Source organism: Ailuropoda melanoleuca, chromosome 15 (assembly GCF_002007445.2).
Source record: "Ailuropoda melanoleuca isolate Jingjing chromosome 15, ASM200744v2, whole genome shotgun sequence".
Classification (NCBI taxonomy): Eukaryota; Metazoa; Chordata; class Mammalia; order Carnivora; family Ursidae; genus Ailuropoda; species Ailuropoda melanoleuca.
Genome location: NC_048232.1, coordinates 78,998,174 through 79,019,037, shown reverse-complemented (window position 1 = coordinate 79,019,037; position 20,864 = coordinate 78,998,174). Strand labels below are relative to the sequence as shown.

Here is a 20,864-nt window from a genome sequence, read left to right as displayed (position 1 = left end):
GGGCCCAAGCGGCGGGTGGTGGCGGGGCGGGGCCGCTGCCGCCTCGGGGAGGGGGCCCAGGCCGGCCTCGTGGGGGCTCCGCTCGCCGCTACCTTCACTCGGCTCGCCCGGATCCCGCCTCAGCGCCGCCGACCGCCGCCATCTTGGAGAAGGAGAGAAAAGCGCGAGCGGCCAGGGAGCCTCAGTCGAGCCCAGAGCGCAGGCGCCGGCTGGCGAAGGGGAATCCCGCTCCTAACGGAGCGCCGAGCGCATCGAAAGAAGCGCACCGCTTGCTGAGCCCGGGGACTGGAGTTGATTGAGAATTTGCTGTGGGGCCAGGCTTGGGCTGGAAGCTTTATGAACATTGTATCATTTAATCCTCACTGCATCCCTGTGAGGTAGGTTTGGTCACATTTTATAGAAGAGAAACAGGCTCAGAGAGGTTAAGTGAGTTGCCCAACCGTATACAGGTAGTTGGGGGAGGAGGCGGGTACTACTCCAAGTCTTCTGAGTCTTACTGAAGTGCTCTTTCCACAAGACTATGCCGTCCTTCGAGATGTTTTTGTACATAAATGCTCTCTCTGGGAAACCTAGGTCATGCCGATTGATAGCAGCGGTGCCTGTTTGGAATTTGGCATTTATGTTTGGGTAGTTGGCATATTTCGGAAGAGGTGGCAGAGTGTATTTTTCTAACATTGCACCATAACATAATTTGCATGGTGAATCCTCTGCGTTTCTCCTCACAAATTATTTGCATTTGAAAGTTGGAAACAGTCTTCAGACAAATGAAGAGAGGCCACACACAGGAGAAAGAGGGTTTTTCTGATTTGCTCTGGAGAATTTGGACTAATAGTTAGAAATTACTGTGTGAAGATCTTGGTTCAATATGAAGACAAACTCATTTTTCTAGAGCAGTTCAATCGTGTTTGGCTCCCTTGTAAGATAGTGAACTCCCCATTACTAAAGGAGTTCAAGAAGAAGCTAGTGTCTTCCTTGCTGTAGAATGGAGAGGTTGGAGATCTAGATTGGTTTCTAGTGTTGTAAACCCCCTGAAACTCTGTGCAAAATTATGTGTTTGTGCATATGTATGTTTTTTTGGGCGTTAGATCCCATCAAAGATTAGGAATCCCTATCTTAAGAGGGCTTTCCCGTCCAGAATTGGATGGTGCTTGAAGGGGATGTAGTAATGCTGTTCACCTTGCAGACTTAGAAATTGAGAACAAGAGAAGCAGATGATTTGACTCAGACCACACTGCTAGTTAGTGATCAGATAAGGATTAGAAGCCAGGTTATTGGACTCTTGGTTCAGTGCTCTTTTCACCATGTGAATCTCTCTCTCCTTCTGCACTGAGTAGAATATTGGATTCTGTTTAATCATTGCTTTTACTGTTGTGAGATGCTGAGATGTTAAAAGAGACATTCAAAGTTGTTGTATTTATTCCCAAAATATAACCGTGAATAGTAAATAAAACGACCACCATGGCCCCATCCTGCTCACCAGAAAGAGGGTCAATAAGTTTCACCAAAAGGTACGGGATTGCTTTTCTGGGACACCTTGCCTGACATTAGGCTTCCCTGTGAGGTATTGCAGAGCTGTGAGAATGTGTTTCCCCTCTGTTCTTCAGTATTGGTCAGGATGTTTTCAGTTGGGAGTGACATAATCCCAATTCAAAATAGCTCACCAGAAAAGGAGACTTTATTGGCTGACATTACTGAAATGTTCAGTACCTGTGGGCATGGCTGCATCCAGGGAGGGCCTCAAGTCTCTTAACAGAGGTGCTTGCTTCTGAGTTGGCTTTATTCTCAGGTTCCTGGTGATGACTCCGCCTCTGGGCTTTACCATCCTTTCTACTACCAGTGTCCCTGGACAGGAAGTTTCTTTTACCCATTTGTTTTGGGAGACTCATTGCCTGAATTGGATCAGCCATCACTATGAGCAAAGGTGTGGGGCATGCTGATGGGCTAAATCAGGTCACAGGCTCACCCCCCAAAGCAGGATAAACTCAAGGAAAATCAGGGGTTATTGTCAGATGGGTAAAGGAGTGTTAGGTAGGCAAGAACAATAGCTGTCCACCCAGCCCTACCACTAGCGTGGAGCTGCCTGCCTCAGGGTCCCATTTACCCAGTCCCTTCTTTTATCCCACCTGAGGTTGGACATATCAAATTATTGCCCATCTTAACCTCCTGTAGACCTGAAGTCCATTGCTCCTCAGTCTGTTCCCTTCCTCCAGTTTTGTATCACTGCATGTTTGTTTATTCATTTAACAAATACTGATTGGAAACATGACATGCGTCAGGCACTGTCCTGGGTGTTCAGAATAGAATAATGAACAAAACAGAGTCTTTGACCCCCCCTCCCCGAGCTTACATTCTAATTGGGGTGGGGGACAGAAAATAAATAAATAGGGACCATGTTGGGTGGTAATCGAAGGTAGAGAAAAATGCCAGGTAGGGTAAGGGATACCAGGAGGGAGTGGAGGTGGGGATTGTTATTAAAATGTGATCAAGGGGGTTCCTCTGATGAGGTACACACACGGAGGTCGGAGGTTTGAAGTCGGAGGTCGGAGGCTGAGGCTGGCAGCTCAGTCTGAAGTGGGCTGGTGGTGGGGGCCGGGAGGCCGTAGCTTCTGGAACGGATGCAAGGCCTTCCTCTGAGCCTTGATGGAAAAATATTCTGGACTGAGTATCCTGCCATGGTTCTTTTGTTTCTGCAATTTGCAAAGGGAGAAAGGAGGATGGCTTGGTAGCCTGAGGTGGGAAGGGGCCTGGTCATGGCGGCCTTTGTGAGTAGGAACACCTTGTCTCGTGATGACACGAGGATGGCATCTGAGATGTGTGAAGGTCGGATGCTCCCTGGGGCTGGGGCTGTTCTCTGGCCCGCTGGACCCCAGGAAGCTGCCTAGCGCATGATAGTAGCAGGTGGCCATCAAGTCGTGCTTGATTTGGATGTTTTCTTCTTCGGATTGTTTTTCTGTGCTTTGCCCTCTCTGGCTGTGTTTGGAACAGGTTTGTTGCGTCAGGCCCGATGGATATGCACATGACAGGGCCCTTTTGGCTGGAAGTGATGGGACCTAATTAAAACTACCGTAAGCAACAAGAAGTTTCTGGCTCATAGAGCCAGAGCGAAGCCAGCTGTCTAGGCCTCGGGATCCAGGGATTCAGATCCCTTCCCCCACCTCTCTTCTCTCAAGTTGGCTGTCCTTATGGGCCTGGAATCATGGCTGCAGGTAGCCCAGGCTCCTCTGCTGAGAGTCTCCTGACCAAAGAGGGAAGGGGGCTTCCCCACACCTACTCCATGGGAAGGAATCCCAGGGAAGAACGATTGGTTGGCTTGGAGTCATGTGGTCATTCTGTGCTGTGATGGGCTGTTCTTGGCAGAACCATTAAGTTGGAACAGGATGAGAGTCGTTCCACAAAAGAAGAGAGGAATCTCTTCTGGGATGACAAATAGTAAATCTTCTGTGATGAGGCAGTGATGCTCTGTTCCCTCTTTTGAGTAGCTCGGATCTTGCATGCAGCCTTGATTCTGCACATCCCTCAATACCTGCCCCAGCCACACTGGCCATCTCCTGGCTCCCTAAGCATGCGGTGCCCTATCGTGCATCCACGCCATTGTGCGCACATGTCCTTGTGTGTAGTGCGTCCCCTGCTCCCCACTGGTTTTACCAACTCGGCTCCCAGAAAGCTCCTATGTATTCTTCAAGATGTAGCTTGCGTGCCCCCTCTCCAATCATGCCTTGTGTTTCCACCCACCTGATTACATGCATCTCCCACCCTGCATTCCAGTCATCCTTTGGCTTAAGTCCTTTCCCTGTTCCTCAAGGATAGGATCTTTGTCCCTCCAGCCACATGGTAGGTATTCAGTGAATCCTTTTGATTAGATGTTGTTGAATGAAGAGTGGGACCAACCATTTTTCTTGGGACCCGGGCGACAGAGGTGATAGCTGCTTGGGAGAGTTACAGAAGGTGTGGCAACGATGGGTTTGGTTTGCGCGCTCCCTCACTCGTCTTCTGCAGCAGACGTCAGTGTGCAGACCTCAGAAATGGTCATGTAACTGCAGCCTGGTAATCATAATCTGTAGCTTGAGCTTTCCTAGGGCAGGAGCTTGTCTGAGAAAGTGAGAAGACACTGAGAGAGCTTGAAAATGCTCAGTGCCTGAATCAGGCTGTCCCCTGCCCCTTCCACGCTTTACCACGTGAGCCACGGAATCCCCACTCCCCCTTAGTGTGAGCTGGCTGGGGGCTCCTTTGTCCTTTGGAGCCCAGAGGAGCTCCCCAGTCCCTAGGCTCCAAGAAAGAGGAAGCCCTTGAGCTGTGGGGTATGGTTGGTGGGATAGGGTGGAAAGGCGTTCCTGGTGGAAGAAACCAGATAAAAGGAGGCAAGGAGGCTCAGGGCCTCGTCATGTCCTCAGAATGCCAAGCAGTGGGGTCAGTAGTGGGAGTGCTGAGGGACTTGGGGCCACACGGGGAGTTTGTACTTAGTCTGGAAGGGCCGGGGCCAGGACCTGCCCTCTCCTCCCCACCTGGCTGTCTCTCTGCCCCACTGCACATTTCTCACGGATGGTGTGACCCTCTGTTTCTCCCCCCCCAAGCAGGAAAATAATTTTAAGCTTATAAGTTCAAAGTACAAATATTCATGTACCCACCTCCTGTATTAACAAATGTTAACATTATTATATATGTATTTATGTATTTATTAATTATTATATATATTATATATTATATATTTTATTTTAAAAAAGATTTTATTTATTTATTTGAGAGAGAGAGCAAGAGCGAAAGAGCAGGGGGAGGGAGAAGCAGACTCCCCGCTGAGCAGGGAGCCCGATGCAGGGCTTGATCCCAGGACCCCAGGATCATACCTGAGCCGAAGGCAGACGCTTAACCAACTGAGCCACCCAGGCATCCCTATTCTACTTATATTGGCTTGTTTTGAAATTTTATTTAATTTAAAAATTTTTTTGGAAAGAAAACATGAATACATTTTGAGTCGCATCTCCATCTCCAGTACCAGTAGCTCATTTCCTTCTCTCTTTTCTCAGAGGAGTTGAAATTGGTGCATGTCCTTTCTGTCCATGTTCTGATCACGTGTATGCATGAGAGGTGAGAGAGTAGCCTAATTAATGTTTCAGGGCATTAATTCAGGAGCCGGACTTACTAGGTTAAAGTCTAACCCCATTACTTTCTAGCTGTGTGATCTTGAGCAAGTTCTAGACATCTCTGGGCCCTAATGTCTATCTTCTCAAAATGGAAATAAGGAAAGTGAAGCCCTTACACAGCAGTACCTGATACCTGGAAGGTGCTGTATGTGTTAGTTACTATTATGCACGAATAATATACCATCATTGTTTCACAAAGCTACGTAAGTGCTAGAGAACCATTTGGTAACAATTTGTGTTTTTCATTCAACATACCACCCTTGGGAGACTTTGCTTCTAGCCAAATTGGAATAACAGGGACCAGATTTCTCTTGCTGCCCGAAAAAATTGACAAAAAGATCCAGACACAACATAGGAGACAAGAGTTTTTAGACCTTGAACATCAGGCAGCACAGGACTGCGATCCCTGAGAGGTGGGGGACAAAGTGAGCCCCGTGATTGCCTCAGTTTACTGCCTGAAGTGTCCAGACTTCAGCACAGGGAAGGATAACCCAGATGGAGCCTGGTGGTCTTCCTGAGATGCGGAGACAGAGCTGGGAGTGTGGAAAGGTCAGGTGGCTGGGATTCTCAGGCAGAGTATGAATGAGGAGAGCCCCGCCCAGAAAGAGCTTCTGAGCAGCCATAGGGAGCTCCCCTCGAGTTTTCTGCTGAGCAGTGGCTGTGTGTGAAGAAACTACCTAAAGCCGGGGAAAGAACTGCTTAAAACTACCTAAAGCCGGGGAAAGAACTGATTAGAGAGAACAATTCCTATAGTTCACGCAGGGTTGGGAATAATTCAGGTTCTCGTCAGCCAGAATGGAAAAACCTTGTAATTCATGGGGTGTCTGGCAGAGCACTGGGCTGTGGGGGAAAGGTAGCCCAGAATAAAGGCTACTCTGATCCCACTTAACAAAACTTAAAAACAAACCTTGGGAGGATCAAACTGTTTCCAAGTAACTTAATTGTATCACAGAGCAAACCCCAGGACTATCCAGTTCATGCCAGCTAAATGCTAAAATTCACAGTCTCTGGCAGTCAATAAAAATCACCAGGCTTGCAGACAAGCAATCAACCATGACCCATAATGAGGAGAAAAATCAATCAATATAAACAGACCCATAAAAGACACAAATGATAGAATTTGTAGGCAAGGACATTAAAGCAGTAATTAGAACTATATTCCATGTGTTCAAGAGGAGAGAACAAAGATTAAGCATGTTAAGCAGAGACACGAAAGATGTAAAAGGGATTCAGGAAGTCACCTGGTTCTGGAAAGATCCTCCCACTAAGTACAACTAAAATCCCTAAAAACAGGGGCTCTTGGGCCTCTCAATGGTTGGGTGTCTGCCTTTGGCTTAGGTCATGATCTTGGCATCCTGGGATCAAGCCCTGGGGTCAGGCTCTGTGCTCAGCGGGGAGTCGGCTTCTCCTTCTCTCTCTGCCCCTCCTCCTGCTTGTGCTCTCTCTGTCTCTCTCTCAAATGAATAAATAAATTCTTAAGGAAAAAAAAAAAAAAACAAGAAACAAATGTAAGAAGACACTGAAAGGTGGGGAGAAGAATGTAGATTTCAGGACCCAAACAATGTGTCCTTCCTTTATCTTATACAAAACTCAACTCAAAATATACTGAAGACTTAACCGGAAGACTTGAAACTGTAAAACGTCCAGAGGAAAATACAGGGGGAGAGCTCCTGGACATTGGTCTTGGCAAGGACTTTTGGGGATATGACACTAAAAGCAAAGGCAACACAAGCAAAAATAAACAAGGAGGACTCCAAACTAAAAAGGTTCTGCACAGCAGACCAAACAATCAACAAAATGAAAAGGTACCCTATGGAATGGGAGAAAATAATTGGAAATCATACACACACACACACAGCCACACACACACACATATTTTAGGGGAGGCGGGGCAGAGGATGAGGGAAAGAGAAAATCTTAAACAGGCTCCACACCCATCATGGAGCCTGATGTGGGACCCAGGCTCACAACCCTGAGATCATGACTTGTGCCGAAATCAAGAGTCTGACACTTAACCGACTGAGCCACCCAGGCTCCCCTGCAAATCGTATATTGGGTAAGGGTTTAATGTCCAAAACATATAAAGAACTCATGCAAATCAATAGCATAAGAACAGAGAACCCAATTGAAAAATGGCCAAAGGATCTCGATAGACATTTTCCCAAAGAAGACCCACTGCTGGTCAACAGAAGCATGATGTGCTCAGTGTCACTAATCACCGGGGAAATGCGAATCAAAACCACAATGAGCGGTCACCTCACACCTGGTAGAGATGGCTATCATCAGAAAGTCAGAAGATAACCAGTGTTGGGAGGATGTGGAGAAGAAGGAACCCCTTGTGCACTGTTGGTGCAAATGTAAACTGGTGTAGCCAGTGGAAAACAATGTGGAGGTTCCTCAAAAAGTTAAAAATAGAACTATCATGTGATCCAGAAATTCCACTTCTGGGTATTTACCCAAAAGAAATCAAGTCACAGTCACCATCTCAAAGAGATACCTGCATTTTCATGTCCACCATGGTATTATTCACTATAGCCAAGATCTAGAAACAACCTAGTGTCTGTGGATAGATGAGGAGATAAATGAAATGTGATCGATCTGTCTGTCTGTCTGTCTATCTATCTATCTACCTACCTACCTACCTACCTACCTACCTACCTACCTACCTATCTACCTATCTTCAAGGACATTATGTGAAGTGAAATAAGCCAGAAAGATTTATATGTGGAACCAAACAAACAAACAAACAAACAAAAACCGGGCAATACCCCACTAAACCGAAAAACCAGTCTCTCCTCCCTCAAACCCAAACTCCTCAAACTTATAGTGGAATGGTGGTTAGCAGAGGCTGGAGGTGGAGTGAGGAGAAAGGAAGGATATTGATCAAAGGGTACAAACTTCCAGTTAAAAGATGGCTAAATTCTGGAGACCTAGTGTAAGGCATGGTGACTGTAGTTAATACCAGTGTATCATGTACTTGAAATTTGCTAGGAGAGTAGATCTCAAGTATAAGGACAGACGCACACACAGTGACTATGGGAGGTGACGGATATGTTAATTAGTTTGATTGTGTTATTTTTTTACAATGTACACATATATCAAAACAGATGTTGTATACCTTAAATATATGTAATTTTTTTATCTGTCAAAAAAAAGAAAGAGTCATAAAGGGGCGCCTGGGTGGCTCAGTCAGTTAAGCGTCTGCCTTCGGCTCAGGTCATGGTCCCAGGTTCCTGGGATCGAGCCCCGCATCCGGCTCCCTGCTCAGCAGGGAGCCTGCTTCTCCCTCTCCCTCTGCCTGCTGCTCCTCCTACTTGTGCTTGCTCTGTCAAATAAATAAAATAAAAAGCATAAACCTGCAAATGTATGTAGAGTTGTTCTTAATATTAACTTATTGTTCTGGTGTCTGCAGGGTCTGTAGTGATACCCCGTTTCATTTCTGGTCCTGGCAATTTGTGTTTTCTTTCTTCCTGTGTCACTTTTATTGATCTTTGTTTCACTGATTTCCTCCATTGTTTTTCTGTTTTCAATTTCATTGATTTCTGCTCTTTGTTGTTTCCTTCTTTCTGCTGGCTTTGGGTTTGATTTTTTGCCTTCTTTTTCTAGGTTCTTGAGGTGGAAGCTTCAGTGACTGATTTTAGACACATCCTTTTTTTCTGATGTATTTAGTACTGTCAGTGTCCTCCTTAGCCCTGCTCTGCTGTTGTCCTGTGAATTTTGATGTATCGCATTTACATTCAGTTCGGCACTTTTGTGTATTTCTTTGAAACTTCCTCTTTAACTCAAGGATTATTTAGAAGTGTGTTGCTGAGTTTTCAAGCACGTGGAAATTCTTCTGTTATCTTTCTGTTCTTGATTTCTAGTTTGAGTCTGCTGTGGTCCACCAACATAATGGGTAGTATTTCATTACCTTGATTGTAGTGATTGTTTCAGTTGTGTAAACTATGTCAAAACTCCATCAAATATCACACTTTAAGTATGTGCACTTTAAAACATGTCTGTTATGCTGACATATAGGTGTCAAAAACGTAAAAAAAAAAGGACTTAGGATTCCTACAAGTGAAATCTACGATGTCTGAGATGAAAAACATGCGAGCTGGCATTGATGACCAATTAGATACTCAAGAAAGGAAGGTGAATGAACTTTGAAGGTCGAGTGAGACGAACAATCCAAAATGAAGCACGGTGAAAAAAGACCCCCCAAAATGAAGAGTATCCATGAACTGTGGGAAAACTGTAAGCTTAATAGAAGAATAATTTGAGTCTGTGAAAGAGGAGAGAGTGGATTTTAAAAAAATTATATATATATATTCATTAGAAAAATAATGAAAGAAAATATTCTGAATTTCCAAACTCACAAACATAAAGAATATGACACCAGGGGACATCATAGTCTACTTGCTTAAAACCAGGGATAGAGGAGAACCTTAAAGCATCGTAGAGGGGCGCCTGGGTGGCCCAGTCACTTAAGCATCTGCTTTCAGCTCAGGTCATGATCCTGGGGTCCTGGGATCGAGTTTGGCATCAAGCTCCTGCTCAGCGGAGAGCCTGCTTCTCCCTTGCCCTCTGCCGCTCCCCCTGCTTGTGCTCTCTCTCTCTCTGTCAAATAAAGAAATAAAATCTTTATTTATTTATTTATTTAATTTTAGAAAGGATTTTATTTCTTTATTTGACAGGGAGAGAGACAGCCAGCGAGAAAGGGAACACAAGCAGGGGGAGCGGGAGAGGAAGAAGCAGGCTCCCAGCAGAGCAGGGAGCCCGACGTGGGGCTCGATCCCAGGACCCTGGGATCAGGCCCTGAGCTGAAGGCAGACGCTTAATGATTGAACCACCCAGACGCCCCAGAAATAAAATCTTTAAAAAAATAAAATTATTCCAAATAAAAGGCTTATTTTAAAAAGGTTGTCCTTTGAGAAGACCAATACAGTTGAAAGAAAAGAAGATGTAAAATACCAGCATCAGAGATCAAGCTGTAAAACACACACACACACACACACACACACACACACACACGTCTTTGTTCTCAGTCTCCGTTGGTGCAAGTATGTCCAAGTATTTAATTTTTGCAGCTGTATAGTACTCTGTTTTTGCAGTGTGCCATATTTGATTTATTCATTGCCGTGACTATGGGCATTTACATCGTATCCATTTAAATGATCATTATAAGCTGTAGCACAATAATCTTCTTCAAGTCCCTTGTGCAATTGTGTGAGAATTTCCTTGAGGAGACTCCCTGGAATGGCCATGCTGTATCCAAGGGCATATATTTACCTTTGCCAGAGATTGCCAAGTTGCTTTCCAATGTGGTTGAATGGATTTCTGTATTTTTTCTACCCGTGGCTTCCTGAGGTCTGTTCTGCCTGACCTGTGGGCTTCCATCTCTCCCCCTGTGCTCCATTCCTCTTATCCGTGAGATATCTGATCAAGGTTGATTCTAGGTGATGGAAACAATGCGGTCCCTTTCACCCAGACCTGAAATAACCTTAATGACCTCTTGAATCTCACTCTTCCAAAACATTCTTAAAGCTGCAGTTTCCTGGTCCAATCCAGCATGAGAGAAATCAGCATGATGTACGTATCTGCCCATTCCCCGCTACCCAGGAAACTGTAGATCACGTTCACAGATAGCAGTTCATCCGCTTGGTAGTTCGAGATAACACATCTTATTCCCATAAGAACTCCTTTTGGTAATTGGCTTGTCTCATCCTGTTGGTTTCTCAGATGAGGAGAGTGACATTCAGAAAGGTTAAGTGATATACCCAGGGTTACATGATAAATTGATAGCATGATGGATTTTTGGTGTTCTTGCCAAAGATGCTTAACCTGAATCTAATTATGAGCAAGCATCAGACAAACTCAAAACGAAGGACAGTCCACAGTATGACTGGCCTATCTTCTTAAAAAATGTCTGTGCCGGGCGATATGAGGGAAATCTGTACCTCCTTCTCAATTTTGTTGTAAACCTAAATCTGCTTTAAAAATACTCTTAAAAAATGTCATGAAGCGTGTGTGGAATGTGCATACACACACACACACACACGCACACGCACACAGCTGTGGAACTGTTGCAGATTAACGGAGACTGAAAGGACAGAACAATTGAACGCAATCATGATCCTGGATTTTCTTTTGCATGGATGACATTATCGGGACAGTGGGTGACATCTAAATGAGATTCCTGCAGTAGATGATGGTATTGCATTTATGTTAATTGCCTAATTTTGATAATTGGGCTGTGGTTGTGTAAGAGAATGACCTTGCTGAGAAACATGCACTGAAGACTTGGGGGCAAAGGAGTATGATGCCTGCAACTTTCTCTAGATGGCTCGGAGACAACACAGACACCCATCTATCAAGAGGGAGGGACTGAGAAAGGGAGAAGGCCTGTGTGTAGTACAAGTGCACGTGTGGGGAATTTGAAGGAAGGGCACATGAGGATTCTTTGTGCTAAATTCTTGCAACTTCTTTCTCAATCTGAAATTGTCAAAATATGTCAAAAAAGAAAATACTCCCTTAGCCCCATCCGTCTTGCATCGTGTAGGGGCCCTCCAGGCGTCTATTCATGTGGTTGTTGTTGTTTTTAATAAAGATTTTATTTATTTGACAGAGAGAAAGACAGAGAGCACAAGCAAGGGGAGAAGAGGCAGGGAGAGGGAGAAGCAGGCTCCCCTCTAAGCAGGGAGCCCGACACGGGGCTCAATCCCAGGGCCCCGGGATCATCACCCGAGCTGAAGGCAGACACTTGACTGCTTAACCGACTGAGCCTTCTGGGTACCCCACGTGGTGGTTTTTTCTAAAGCCTGTGATAGCCTGGGAGACAGAGAAATGCCAGGGTGGGGGGTTGGAGATGAGTCAACTCCCCCTCACTCTTCTGGGGTCTGGAGAGTGGTGCGTGAGGTGGACACACACCCTCTCTACCCTGTGCAGTGTAACTGGGGCCTTGGGCGGGTTTTCTTGAGTGCATAGGACAGGTGATTTCTTCCCAAGGGTAGATAGAGAGGCTGAAAAATATGCCAATGTCAGGACATATTCCTGAAAACCTGATTTACATATCAAAATGCCCTTTGTATCAGACAGCACTTATGTGAGTCATCTTACTGGATTCTTAGAACCACCCTCTGAAGTAGACACTTAATCTTATTTATTTTATTTTTTTAAAGATTTTATTTATTTATTCGACAGAGATAGAGACAGCCAGCGAGAGAGGGAACACAAGCAGGGGGAGTGGGAGAGGAAGAAGCAGGCTCACAGCGGAGGAGCCTGACGTGGGGCTCAATCCCATCACGCCGGGATCACGCCTTGAGCCGAAGGCAGACACTTAACCGCTGTGCCACCCAGGCGGCCCTACTTAATCTTATTTAGATACATCTTAGTTACGGGAAAAGAAACCGAAGCTCAAGAAGGGTAGTTACTTCCTTCAAATCGAGGTACGAGTAACTGTACATCTAGATGCGGATCTCTGGGCCCCTGATAATGATTATACAGCCCTGGGGCCAGAGGGTGGGGCTACAGGCTGATGAGGGACGCGGAGGAAGCTGATGGCCAAATTGATCTCCCTGGCTCTGCGTTGTGCAGGTGCCCGTCAGACAGGTTCCGGGCTCTTGGAGGCTTTCCTCCATGTGTCCACTAGGGGGTGCTGTTGGGCCAGTTTAGAAATGCTTTCCTCTGGCCCTTTGCTGTGGTCAGAGGAGGAACTGCTATACAAGTCAGTAAAGGACCTTCAGGGTCCTTCACCTGCACAGACCCCTTCTACTTTTGCACCCAATTTTGCATTCATAACGGACCATGTTTCCAAAGAGGGCTCTCTGAATAAGCTTCAGGTTTCCTAAATCAGTATTCTCCTGGTTCGTGCAAATACTTTGGTAGCTCAGGGTTGGGAGGCTGGAAGCCTGCTGCTCTTGAGCTCCCAGACAATAGATTTCCATGGTCCCAGTTGCTCAGGTTTACAGGTAGGGCGATGTTGGATAGAATTCACCCCTAGGGCTCCTTCCTGCTAGATGTTACCCTAGATTCTCTCCGTGTCCTCTCTCCTTTTTCTTTTTCTTTTTTTTTTTTCATGGCTTATTTGTTTATTTTGTTTATTAAAATACTTTTTTTTAAATTTTATTTTATTATATTATGTTAATCACCATACAGTACATCCCCAGATTCCGATGTAAAGTTTGATGCTTCATTAGTTGCGTATAACACCCAGTGCACCATGCAATACGTGCCCTCCTTACTACCCATCACCAGTCTATCCCATTCCCCCATCCCCTCCCCTCTGAAGTCTTCAGTTTGTTTCTCATAGTCCATAGTCTCTCATGTTTCATTCCCCCTTCTGATTACGCTCCTTTTCTTTATCCCTTTCTTCCCCTACCGATCATCCTAGTTCTTACGTTCCATAGATGAGAGAAATCACATGATAATTGTCTTTCTCTGCTTGACTTATTTCACTTAGCATTATCTCCTCCAGTGCCGTCCATGTTGCAGCAAATGTTGAGAATTCGTTCTTTCTGATAGCTGAGTAATATTCCATTGTATATATGGACCACAGCTTCTTAATCCAGTCATCTGTTGAAGGGCATCTCGGCTCCTTCCATGATTTGGCTATTGTGGACAATGCAGCTATGAACATTGGGGTGCATATGGCCCTTCTCTTTACTACGTCTGTATCTTTGGGGTAAACACCCAGTAGTGCAATGGCTGGGTCATAGGGTAGTTCAATTTTTAACTTTTTAAGGGACCTCCACACTGTTTTCCAGAGTGGCTGTACCAACTTGCATTCCCACCAACAATGTAGGAGGGATCCCCTTTCTCCACATCCTCTCCAACAATTGTTGTTTCTTGCCTTGTCTATCTTTGCCATTCTAACTGGCGTAAGGTGGTATCTCAGTGTGGTTTTGATTTGAATTTCCCTGATGGCTAATGATTTTGAACATTTTTTCATGTGTCTGTTAGCCATTTGTATGTCTTCATTGGAAAAGTGTCTGTTCATATCTTCTGCCCATTTTATGATTTGTTTATTTGTTTCTCGTGTATTGAGTTTGAGAAGTTCTTTGTAGATCTTGGATACCAGTCCTTTATCTGTGGTGTCCTTTGCAAATATATTCTCCCATTCCGTGGGCTGTCTCTTAGTTTTTTTGACTGTTTCCTTGGCTGTGCAGAAGCTCTTTATCCTGATAAAGTCCCATAAGTTCATTTTATCTTTTATTTCTCTTGCCTTTGGAGATGTGTCGTGAAAAAGGTTGCTCTGGCCGATGTCATAGAAGTTGTTGCCTATGTTCTCCTCTAGAATTTTGATGGATTCCTGTCTCACATTGAGGTCTTTCATCCATTTGGAGTTTATTTTTGTGTATGGTGTGAGAGAGTGGTCAAGTTTCATTCTTTTGCATGTAGCTGTCCAATTTTCCCAGCACCATTTATTGAAGAGACTGTCTTTTTTCCACCGGATGTTTTTTCCTGCTTTATCAAAGATTAGTTGCCCAAAGAGCCGAGGGTCCATTTCTGGGTTCTCTATTCTGTTCCATTGGTCGATGTGTCTGTTTTTGTGCCAGTACCATGCTGTCTTTGTGATCACAGCTTTGTAGTACAGCTCGAAATCCGGCATTGTGATGCCCCCAGCTTTGTTTTTCCTTTTCAACAGTTCCTTGGAGATTCGGGGCCTTTTCTGGTTCCATACAAATTTAAGGACTATTTGTTCCAGTTCTTTGAAAAATGTCCTCGGTATTTTGATCGGGATAGCATTGAAAGTGTAGATTGCTCTGGGTAGTATGGACATTTTAACTATGTTAATTCTTCCAATCCATGAGCATGGAATATTTTTCCATCTTTTTATGTCTTCCTCAATATCTTTCAAAAGTGATCTATAGTTTCTAGCATATAGGTCCTTTACGTCTCTGGTTAAGTTAATTCCAAGGTAACGCATGGTTTTTGGTGTTATTGTAAATGGGATGGATTCCCTAATTTCTCTTTCTTCAGTCTCGTTATTCGTGTATAGAAATGCAACTGATTTCTGGGCATTGATTTTGTATCCTGCCACCTTACTGAATTGTTCTATAACTTCTAATAGTTTGGGAGTGGATTCCTTTGGGTTTTCCATATAGAGTATCATGTCATCTGCAAAGAGAGACAGTTTGACTTCTTCTTTGCCGATTTGGATACCTTTGATCCCTTTTTGTCTTCTGATTGCTGTTGCAAGGACTTCTAGTACTATGTTGAATAATAGTGGCGAGAGTGGGCATCCTTGTCGTGTTCCTGATCTTAAGGGAAAGGCTTCCAGCTTTTCCCCATTGAGAATAATGCTTGCAGTAGGCTTTTCATAGATGGCTTTTATGAGATTGAGAAATGTACCCTCTATTCCTACACTCTGAAGGGTTTTAATCAGGAAAGGATGCTGTATTTTGTCAAATGCTTTTTCTGCATCAATTGAGAGGATCATATGGTTCTTGAGTCTTTTCTTGTTGATATGATGTATCACATTGATTGATTTGCGAGTGTTGAACCATGCTTGCATCCCAGGTATGAATCCCACTTGGTCATGATGGATAATCCTTTTAATGTACTGTTGGATTCTATTAGCAAGGATCTTGTTGAGGATTTTGGCATCCATATTCATTAGAGAAATCGGTCTGTAATTCTCCTTTTTGAGGGGGTCTTTGCCTGGTTTGGGGATCAAGGTAATATTAGCCTCATAGAATGAGTTTGGTAGCTTTCCTTCTGTTTCTATTTTTTGAAATAGCTTTAGGAGAATAGGTATTATTTCTTCTTTGAATGTTTGGTAGAATTCCCCAGGAAAACCGTCTGGGCCTGGAGTTTTATTATTTGGAAGGTTGTTTATCACTGACTCAATTTCTTCATAGTTAATTGGCCTATTTAAGAAATCTATTTCTTCCTGTTTCAGTCTTGGTAGTTTATAGGTTTCCAGGAAGGCCTCCATCTCTTCCAGATTGTTTAGTTTTTTGGCATATAGCTGTTGATAAAAGTTTCTAATAATCCTTGCAATTTCAATGGTGCTGGTCGTGACCTCTCCCTTTTCAGTCATAATTTTAATAATCTCAGTCCTTTCTCTTTGTTTTTGGACAAGTTTTGCCAGTGGTCTATCAATTTTATGGATTCTCTCAAAGAACCAGCTTCTAGTCCTGTTGATCTGCTCTACTGTGGTTCTGGTCTCTAATTCATTGATTTCTGCTCTAATCTTGGTCAACTCCTTCCTTGTCAGTGGGTTAGGCCTGTCCCTCTGTTGCTGTTCCAGTTTCTTGAGGTGAGAATATAGAAACTGCATTTTAGATTTTTCTATTCTTTTGAGTGAGGCTTGGATGGCTATGTATTTCCCCCTTAGGACTGCCTTTGCAGTATCCCATAGGTTTTGGACCGTTGTGTATTCATTCTCGTTGGTCTCCATAAATTGTTTAATTTGTTTTTTGATTTCCTGGTTTATCGAGTCATTCTTGAGCAGGATGGTTCTTAGCCTCCAAGTGTTTGAGTTTCTTCCAGGTTTTTCCTTGTGGTTGAGTTCCAATTTCAGAGCGTTGTGGTCTGAGAATATGCAGGGGATAATTTCAATCTTTTGGTATTGGCTGAGACCTGTTTTGTGTCCCAGAGCATGATCTATTCTTGAGAATGTTCCATGGGCATTTGAATAGAATGAGTATTCTTTGGTTCTGGGGTGTAGTGTTCTATATATATCTATGAGGTCCAACTCGTCGAGTATGGCATTCAAAGCCTTTGATTCTTTGCTTAGTTTTTGCCAGGGTGTTCTGTCTATTTCTGATAGTGGGGTGTTGAGGTCCCCTACTATTACTGTGTTCTTATCTATATGTCTCTTTATTTTGGTTAAGAGTTGGCTTGTGTATCTTGCTGCTCCCCTGTTGGGGGCATATATATTAATAATTGTCATATCCACTTGTTGAATACTTCCTTTAAGAATAATATAGTGCCCTTCTGTATCTCTCTCTATGGCCTCTAGTTTAAAATCCAGTCTATCTGATATGAGAATTGCTACTCCAGCTTTCTTTTGAGGTCCATTTGCGTGGAAGATGGTACTCCATCCCCTTACTCTAAGTCTGAATGCATCTTTGGGTTCAAAATGAGTCTCTTGTAGACAGCAAATGGATGGGTCATGTCTTTTTATCCAATCTGCAACCCTGTGGCGTTTTATGGGAGAGTTTAAGCCATTTAGATTGATAGAGATTATTGACAGATATGATTTTAATGATGCCATTTCTCTTTAAAGTCTTTGTATCGGTTGTGACTTGCTGCTCTGTATCACTCTTGGGGCCTTTTTACCTTTATAGAGCCCCCCTTAATATCTCCTGTAGGGCTGGTTTCGTGGTTACGAAATTGGTTAATGATTGGCGATTTTGGAACGTCTTTATTTCTCCATCAATTCTGAATGACAGCTTTGCTGGATAAAGGATCCTTGGCTGCATGTTTTTCTCTGAAAGAGCTTTAAAAATGCCCCCCCAAGCCTTTCTCTCATTCCAGGTCTCTGTAGACAGGTCTGACGTAATCCTGATACCTTTGCCTTGGTACGTGAGAAATTTCTTTGCCCTGGCCGCTTTCAATACTGTATCCTTGGATCTAATATTTGCGAATTGCACTATGACATGCCGTGGCGTAGGTTTGTCCTGGTTGAGCTTGGATGGGGTCCTCTCTGCCTCTTGGACACGAATGCTTGTTTCCCTTGCTAGATTAGGGAAGTTTTCAGCTACAATTTGTTCAAATATCTCTTCTAGACCTCTGTTTTTCTCCACCCCTTCAGGGATGCCGATGATTCTGACATTGGATCGTTTCATAGAGTCAGTAATCTCCCGTAATCTACATTCGTGGGCGTGGATTTTTTTAAGACCAGCTTCTATTTTCGTTTTTTCTTCTACTAACCCATCCTCCAATTCGCTAACGCGTTCCTCTGCCTCGGTGACCCTGGCCGTCAGAGCCTCTAGTTTTGACTGCATTTGGCTCATAGAATTTTTAATTTCTGTCAGATTCGCTCTCATTTCTGCCCTTAGGGATTCTATATTCTCAGCAACGCTTTCTCTGATGCTTTTTTCAAGTTTACTCATCATCTTGACCATTGTTGCTCTGAATTCCATTTCTGATAATTGGGATACATCCATATGTATTAATTCTGTGGCCGAGGCCAATTCTGTGGCAGAGGCCACAGACTCATTATCTTTTCTTTGCTGGGGGGGACTTCTCCTTCTCGTCATTCTGATGAAGAGAGATTGCAGGGTTGTCCAGAGCCCAAGTGTTGACTGGGACCCAGGCCGTGCGCCCTTGTTTTATAGAGATCTTAGGGATGTGGGCTTCTTCCTTAAAGAGTTTATTTATTTATTTGAGAGAGAGAGAGACAGTCAGCAAGAAAGGGAACCCAAGCAGAGGAGTGGGAGAGGAAGAAGCAGGTTCCCGGTGGAGAAGCCCGATGAAGGACTCCTTACGGAGCGTTGTGATCACACCCTAATCCGAAGACAGGTGCTTGGTGACTGCGCCACTCAGGCGCTCCGGGTTGTGGGCTTCTTGATTTTTCAGCCTGCCTTCTGGGGGAGGGGCCTGCCTGCAGGTACTCAGAAAACCCTGTTTGGGTAGAGTCTCTGTGTCCCTTGCGAGGGGGGATGGGGATGGGCACCCTGTGAGCCGGTATTTCCGGGCTTTTGTTCTCTGGCGGCTTTCCCTGGCGGTTTGCTATGCCTCTTCTGAGAGAGCAGCAGCGGCTGAAATTCAGCCTCTGTCTCAGAACAGAGGGATCGCGGATCGTTCTCCACTGATGTTCTGGCCACTTTAACTCTGTTTCTGTTGGTGCTGCTCAACCCTGCAGCATCCCGGGCTGTGCGCCCCACACCCGGCGTCCCAGCCCTCACTTCCAGGGCCGGCACGTCTCTGTCCTTTGTGTTTCCAACCCCGCCCGCCGCCAGCCGCCCCGCGCGGGCTCCCGGAGCTCCCCGTCTCAGTCTGGTGTCTCACGGGTGCTGACCGCGAGTCCGCCTGCTCCCCCGTGCAGGTGGCCCTCCAGCCGCCAGCCGCCCCGCGGACGCTCCCGGAGCTCCCGGTCTCAGCCTCGATCCAGTGAGCACACCGGAGCTCCGGAGCTCCGTGAGATGCTTGGTGGTGCACGCTCCCGGCTCACGGACTCAGTCTGCCGTTTCCAGAGTGCGGGTCCGCGGTCCGCCCGCTCCCCGGTGCAGGTGGCCCGCCAGCCGCCCTGCGCGCGCGCTCCTGGAGCTCGCGTTCTAAGTCTGTTGTCTCGCGGGTGCCGTCCGCGAGTCCGCCTGCTCCCCCGTGCAGGTGGCCCGCCAACCGCCAGCCTTCTCGCGTACGCTCCCGGAGCTCCCTTCTCAGCCTGCTGTCTCAAGCGTGCGGGTCCGCGGTCTGTCCACTCCCCCTTGCAGGTGGCTACCGCTTCCCGGCGCCCTGACACGGCGGCTCCCTCCCCCTTCTGTTTAGCTTCCGATATCTGTGCGCGGTTTCACGGCTCCCCGCTTCGTACCTCGATACTCAGCGCTGGAGATGTTCATTTGTAGAGATCCAGATGTATCTTCCTGCGTCTCAGGCTGATTCCGTGGATATTCCTGCTGGTCTGGTACCTATCCAGCTCAACTCAGGGGACCGGCTGAAAAAGGTGTCCCCTACTCCTCCGCCATCTTAACCTCTCCCCCTCTCCTTTTTCTGCTCTGCCACCTTTCCTTTGATTTCCGCCGTCTGTTTCTGCCCTCCCTTCCAGCCCATGCCTTAGCAATGGCCAGAGTCACCTTGGTTCTGCTAACGGCTTGAGGGGGTGGGCTGTTCTGTTTCTGTGTCTGAGGAATCGGAATAACACTGGGTGAACACAGTGGGCAGGGGAGAGGGAGGAGGCAAGTCAACCTTTACTATCCACGAAGCCCCAGGGAGGACTCTGCTCCCTTCCTACCTGATTCTCCTTGCTGCCTCCACTGGCTTTTTCTTCCTTTCGGTCTGCAACCCTGGCTGCCAGGGCCACCGCAGCCCGGGAGAAGTCAAGGACCTACACTTGACTACTCTGCTCACTTCTTGGGCACTGTTCCTGATTTCCCTCCCACTGCTCTGATGGTTCCTTTGCAATCTCCTTCTTGAGCTTGGCCCTGCCTCTCGAGGCTCTGCAGGCTTGCACCCTCCCTTTTTTGCCCTCCTTGCTCTGTGCATTCTTCCTCCACGCTCTGGGTGTCAATCATGGACATCCCGATGACCCACAAATCTCTCTGCAAGCCCAGGTGCTTCCTCTGGCTCCAGACCCATGTTCACCATCATATCCCACTGCCTTCAACTCGAGGCGGTTCAACATTTTATCAGCTTTATCGAGGTACCATTTATATACAGTGTGATTGACTATTTCAAGTGGGCAATTTTAAGTTTGGACAAATGTATTCAGTAATGATACAGAACATTTCTATCACAGCCCCCTGCCCCCACCCGCAAATTTCCTCGTGCCCTCTTGCCTTCCTTATTTCTGGGGCCCTGGCCACCACGGATCTGCTCTCCGTCACTTTGTTTTGCCTTTTATAGAATGTATATAAATGGAATCCGACCGAATGTCATCTTTTGTGTGTGGCTTATTTCCACTTACCGTGTTTTCGAGATTCACCCATGTTCTGATACATCAGTAGTCTGTTCTTTTTTTATACTGACTAGTATTCTCTTGTATGCGTGTATCATGATTTGTCTGTCCATCTACCAGTCGATGACCAAGGCATCCAAAATTAATCTGCAAGTCGGGCAGAGCCGCCTGGGTTTGAG

At 45.6% G+C, this 20,864-nt stretch overlaps 1 protein-coding gene and 1 long non-coding RNA gene across 9 annotated transcripts in view; one reads left to right on the top strand and one right to left on the bottom strand.

Moving 5' to 3' along the window:
- The window catches only part of HMGXB4 (HMG-box containing 4), a 30,985-nt gene extending 30,778 nt beyond the window's left edge, over positions 1-207 (bottom strand). For 3 of the 6 annotated variants that reach the window (XR_004620691.1, XM_034643633.1, XM_034643634.1), the window contains exon 1: positions 93-181. The gene's annotated coding sequence lies outside the window, so the exon portion shown is untranslated. Of the gene's footprint in view, positions 1-92 lie in introns of all 6 variants that reach the window. The other 3 variants (XM_011232769.3, XM_034643636.1, XM_034643635.1) reach the window with 3 other exon arrangements.
- A 3-nt stretch (positions 208-210) lies between these two features.
- LOC109490605 overlaps positions 211-20,864 on the top strand; it is a 206,965-nt gene continuing 186,311 nt past the window's right edge. For 2 of the 3 annotated variants that reach the window (XR_004620693.1, XR_004620692.1), the window contains exon 1: positions 253-377. This is a non-coding gene — a long non-coding RNA (uncharacterized LOC109490605). Of the gene's footprint in view, positions 378-20,864 lie in introns of all 3 variants that reach the window. The other variant, XR_002143939.2, reaches the window with a different exon arrangement.